Raw genomic sequence first — 6,218 nt, 5'->3', positions numbered from 1 at the left:
TGTTATATGAAAACTCCCAGTCCAACAAAGAGTTTGTATGTTTATTTGGCTCGCGGCTTACGGCCGTCTTATGACCAACTATACCAGGGTAAGAAGAGGTATACATGATGACTCAACTTGTCCAAGGTGTCTAGAGGAGGACGAAACCACTGATCACCTTTTACGTCGCTGTCCGTTTTGTCTGAAATCTGAAAACTCCTTGGTGAGTGTGCTGTTTCTCAATCCCTTTATAATTTACCCTTCCCGAGTTGGATTTCTAAGAATGCTAGTAACGGAATCCCACTTGCTACATATGATTGGTCGATGAAGTTTGTGTTAACGTGTTGGTGGATTGAGCGGTGGCGTAATAATGTAGTGTTTGGAAGGTCCGAAGAAAACCCGACTGACCCCATTCATTTTCTTCACCATCAGTTTGAGTTTACTAGGAAACCTCTCGATCCTTTCTCTATTTTTATACCAATACTAGGAACTATACATGAGGAGTGATTCATTCGTTGGAATCCACCTCCACACGGGTGTTTTTTATTAAATACGGACGGTGCTTCTCGAGGGAACCCAGGCCATGCTAGATGTGGGGGAATCATTCGCAATGAAACTGGCAATTTCGTTAATGCGTATAATTTCTCTTGCGGGGTATGTAATTCTATGAGAGCGGAGATGCGGGCTCTCGTGGTTGGCTTAGAGCGAGCTAGAGTTCTCAAAATTAAGAAGCTTTTGGTTCTTATGGACAATTCATCATGCGTGAACTTCGTCCGTCATGAACAACGTAAGTAATAGCCTTTGTCCGCTCGTCCAACGGTGTATTGATCTCACCAAACTATATGGGTGGAGAGTAAAGTTCGACCATGTGTTTCGCGAGGCAGACAGGGCAACAGACTGGTTGGCTAATGAAAGAGTTAACTCCGACACTAATGTTGTCTATTTCGACCACCCTCTGGATGGTATTCACACGATTCTTCGAGAGGATTTATTTGGGGTTGCTATCCCCCGCTTAGTTCCTACTTAGAGTAGTTTTGTATTGGGGCTCAGCCCCTCTTTCGCACAAAAAAAAAAAAACAATCTATCATATAATAACAATTCCCCATAAATATGAATGTTTTTTATTTTTATTTTGAGGAAACGAGAAAGATGAATAGTACTTCCTGTGTTAGTATAATTTTTCAATTCTTCATTGACAAATGAGTTATAAGACCAGTGTAGGGATGACAATGGGTGGGATATGGATGGGGTGGAGCCATATCCATATCCATATCCATTTAATTTATGGTCATCCATATCCCACCCTCATCCATTTAATATTTTTTCATCCATCCATATCCACCGGGTGAAGCGGGTACCCGTTGGATATTTTCACAGCTTATAAAATTTAAAGATGATATATCGTAAAAAAATTGTGGCGATAAAATTAAAAGGCATACATAAATCAAGTAACAATATGTCTTAGCAAATAGCAACCCGGTATATATCCAACAACAAAGTGTCTTTACAAAGCAAGTGATCATACAAATACGCCATGCCAACTACAAAGAAACCACCAACGCATTATATTATTGATTAAACTAACAAAAGTAAGTTACTTTGATTAGTGAAAATAACAATATCCACATAAACACAAGTTTTACTTTTTCTAAATAACAGTATGATATTAAAATTAAGTAAAATTTCTGATAAAAAAATATACTTTTGAAGGGAAATCATTAATGACCTAAATAATTATTAACTTAGTAATAAATATTAATTTCGGATATCCACATGGTGATTAAGCGGGTGAGAGACGATAATCCATATCCCACCCTAAATTCACCACATCCATATCCTACCCTAAATTCGAGAAAAATTCGTCATCCATATCCCACCCATTTAATTTCGGGTGGATGGATATCCACAGGGTAAGGGTGAGACTGCCATCCCTAGACCAGTGTCACACTTTGTAAAAGAAGAGACAAATTATTAGTAAGTTATTTCAAATAGTACACTTAAAAAATTATTCGATAATAAGACCACCACAACATATATTAGCGGACTACGGAGTATTATTTTTGAGAAGTAATACTAATGACCTTTTCCTTCCATCCTTTTTCAATCTTTTTTTTTGAAGAGACATTACCCATTTTCAATTAATTTAATTTCTAATCAAATGTATTATGTATATATGTATACACATAGTTAACATATTAATGGAGGGTTAAGAGTCTAAGAGCGTCATTGTCGTGCTTATGTTAAGAATCAAAGAACTCCGAGCTGCATAGATTTGCATTATGTCACTTGCGTTATCTTTCCTAAAGTATGCGTCATTGCACATTTTGCATCATCTAACAATGATTTTATTATACTTTCTTATATCATCTCTTATGTAAGCAAACAACAAAGTCAATTAGATGCAGTTTTTCCAGCTAGCAAGCCAATGACACCATATTCAATTAGTCTCTTTTAAAACGGTTTAACTTAAGATGAGAATAACCTCACCATCTTATAATAAAAAAAGTTACCATTTAATGATAAAAAAAGTTATAAATTTTACGGAGAATAACTAAACTTGTCACTTTTTAATTAATAACTTAATAATAATTTTTTTAGCATAAAGGTTCACATTTTAGTAACGACCACATTTTAACCGTCATAATTTCAGATGAATTCAACCGTCTAAAATAATAATTTGCCTAGTATATCCAAGGTATGAAGTATTCCCTCCTATTCCGAATAACTGTCTCATTTGCCATTTCCGTCTATTCACATAACTGTCCCATTTGTCATATTTGGACATATTTTTTACTTTCCTACCCTTGACTCTTTTCTTTATTTACCACCCTAACCACTCAAACCATCATATTCAATACTTTTCTTTTTTTAACTCCTATATTCTTATCCCTATATAATAGTTTTCATTATTTTAACTCCATTCTTTAATTTTCGTGCCATTATCCAAATGGGACAGTTATTCGAAATAGGAGGGAGTATTATTTAAAAATTAAAATCTTCAATTTTTTTTCCCGAGTCTGGGCTGCAACTTGGTCCCAAAAGCTCGCGGCCCAGCCCTGAAAAGCCCAATACATTTATTAAGACGGGCATGGGCTGAAAGTTGGGCTTGAAAAGTTAGCATAGCCCAGTCCATAACTATTAAACGAATCAATATCAATATCACAAATGGATAACTCACGTAAGTGCTCATGTTACTCTCTCCACAAACCGTAATTAGGCTCTATTTGGTAAAACTAGATGAAAATGTATTTGATTTTTGGTAAAATAACGTAAAATGATATAATAACTATTTAATAATATAGCTTCAAATTTCGTTTAATAGTAAACCTCCTTTAAGACAGTACTATCTGTCTTATGTTTAAAATTGGTCAAGTATATATTACTTGTGACAAATAATGCCGTCTTAAATGAAAATTTGTGTTCATTTAATAAGAATGTCACAGTAGAATAACACCACTATAATCTACAACACCAATACTTGAATAGATTACTTACGGAGTAATAGTAACTCAATCCTCAACTTAATTTTAGTTTACTTCGGTTAAGCAGGGGCTCCTTTTAATTCTTTCCAGTTCAATTAGAAAGAAGACTAATTAAATAATCTTGTATAACCCCAGTAAGAGGATTATACATCTGATGTACTACCTCCAATTCGATAGTTTCTGAGCATTATAATAAAGTTTTTGAGTTTTGTTTTAAAGTTTCTGAGTTTCACTATGAAGTTTCTGAGTTTATTCACTTAAACATTAAGCTCTAAAAAATTACAATAAAACTCAAAAACATTACATATAAGTTTAGTTAAATTTGAGTTTTGACGAAAAAATATTAAAAACTAACTTATAAACTTTATTATGCTCAAAAAAATACATATATGTTCAAAAACAAATAAAGTTTGAGATAATAATCTCAAGAAAAATACATAGTATATGCTCAAAAAACAAAAACGTTGGAGGTAGTACATCCGATGTATGTTCCTTTTTCTCGTATAACCCAAAAATCTCGATTTAGCCTAGTTGGAAGGGCTTCGGCGAACAAAATAGGCCGAACACGATCCAGCCTCGTATAGGCTATTTCGTGAGCCTATCTCGACTCGGTTCATGACCAACTCAACATCCGTTTCACTTACCGTCGTAAAAAATGGTAACGGTGTCTATATCCATTTCACACTTACAACCGTCTCGAGTCTCGACTCATAGTTATACTCAAAAACCCCTTAATTACCCCAAGGGTGGTGCTCATTCATGTACGAGTTTTACTCATTCATGGGCGTAAATGACAATAATACCCTTTTATTTTAATACCCCTTTTCAATCCCTCTTCTTCATTTACACTTTACTCTCTCTAACTACAACCATTAACCACTATCCGGCAGCCACCACCCACCACCCTCACCGCCGTCTCCCTTGCGCCACCGGCTGGTCTTGACGACCTCCTCAGACCGGCCATCAGATGATCTCACAGATCCGCCTCCCAACGATGTTCTTAATCAGGTCTATTTATCGTCACTTGTTTATTCAATTCGGTTCGATTCGATTCAATTCCAGTTTTTGTTGTTCTTAGATATATGAATTATTTGCTTATTTTGACCAATTTATTTCTTATACTCGTGAGTGAGTACTCACCAATATTCTAGCTGTTCACAATCTTGATTTCAACAAGGTCCTAAGAGCCCCCATTTTCTTGTCGTTGCCCATAATTTTACAGTTGCAGCTTTATTTACTCTCACAATATGGGCTTTAGGGTACAAGTGTACTACAGATATTGGTGATTTGTGTAAGGTAGTTTCTTAATATTTGAAGGAATTCACAGATAGCATCAACGTGTTATGATTCCTAGGGGAATGTCACTTCCCAAAGTCGGTGGAGTTTCGACATATATGCTTAACCGTTTACGTAATCATGTACTGCAAACAAGCTTACTGTTGTTGGGTGTGATGATTATGCATATGCCTATGCTTCGTCAGGGATACAATCAGAAAAGAACAATGTCTATAATTTCAGGTTGTCTTGCTTTATGTTCGGGTTTGCTATGCATTTCTTGCAGGAAATATTCGATTCTAGTTAAGAGCTAAAAGATGTAATTGCTAATCCCGTTACTAAGAGAGGATGAAGATGGATCGAGCACTGGCTCAGCAAAGCAACAAAAGATGAAAGTGGGAGTCCTGCAAATCATGGACAAATAGCCAATTCTGATGGACTCAGATCATCCGATCATCGGATCAATTCTACTCTGAACTGGAACTCTCTTTTAGAGAGTGTGACATAGTTGAAGAATTTTTTTTAGCATCAGTGTATTAATATGAATATTTGCGGTAATTGTATTAGGTCGATGAATGATTTTTATATATCACAATTCCATTCAAGCTGTCTTTTTTTTCCAATCAGCAATTCTTGAATAAGAATGTTTTTTGTACTCTTTGTTTGTGAATCAATTCTTGAATATGAATATTTGCAGCTGTTCACTTAAATTGAAGATAAGCAGCAAAATAGTGTCGCCTCTGTTTTCCAGCCTTTTATAACATGAACAGGATATCCTTTGTGATCTGCATACCAGGAAAACAAACATTCTGCACACCAGATATGATATTGCAAACCGTTTATGGCAGTACACTTGCAACTGAACATATACATGAAATACAGATGGTTCGTCAGCATTTCCACATAGCAAAACTAGCAGCATCACATAGTACCTCCTTCTGTAATAATCTATCTTTCGTATTTAATATCCCTCGACACACCAATCGTAAAATACGGAAGTTCACAACAACATTATAACCAAATCAAGTAAGCCTCGTCTTCTCTATAACAACCGAGCCTCAATCCCAAATTAAATTGAGGTCAATGGAAAAGGCTGCTGAAGATAAAAAAAATGGAGCAGAATTACGTTAAATAATACTTGTACCAAGCTAGCCAATAAAATGACTACTGATGCAGTGATGCTTAAATACGTATTTGAGTTTTACTTTATAACTAAAGTAATAACAAGAAAAATTGCTTTGAGAATTGTCGATCATCATGGTACACAATCATAAAACAGTAAACAGCAAGACATTGCATAGTAAAAATGACTTGTTACAACAATTAAGATTCGGTTCGTATACACAATCACCAGTTTTGCATATTGTTTTAGAAATCTGGAACAATAATACAGGAAGTGACGATATAGACCCATGTCCCTATTGTGCCGTCTTCCACGTGGTAACACCAGCGTAAACGCCACAACAAACAACGGATGTCGTA

At 35.5% G+C, this 6,218-nt stretch overlaps 1 long non-coding RNA gene across 1 annotated transcript; it reads left to right on the top strand.

The window, feature by feature from the left end:
- The first annotated feature begins 4,225 nt into the window (after window positions 1-4,225).
- LOC141592901 (uncharacterized) lies at window positions 4,226-5,391 on the top strand. Its single transcript, XR_012521246.1, has 2 exons — window positions 4,226-4,469; window positions 5,023-5,391. It is a non-coding gene; the product is annotated as an uncharacterized LOC141592901 (long non-coding RNA).
- The last annotated feature ends 827 nt before the right edge of the window (window positions 5,392-6,218 follow it).

This window comes from Silene latifolia, chromosome 7 (genome assembly GCF_048544455.1).
Source record: "Silene latifolia isolate original U9 population chromosome 7, ASM4854445v1, whole genome shotgun sequence".
Classification (NCBI taxonomy): domain Eukaryota; kingdom Viridiplantae; phylum Streptophyta; class Magnoliopsida; order Caryophyllales; family Caryophyllaceae; genus Silene; species Silene latifolia.
This window is presented reverse-complemented; position numbering and strand designations above follow the sequence as displayed.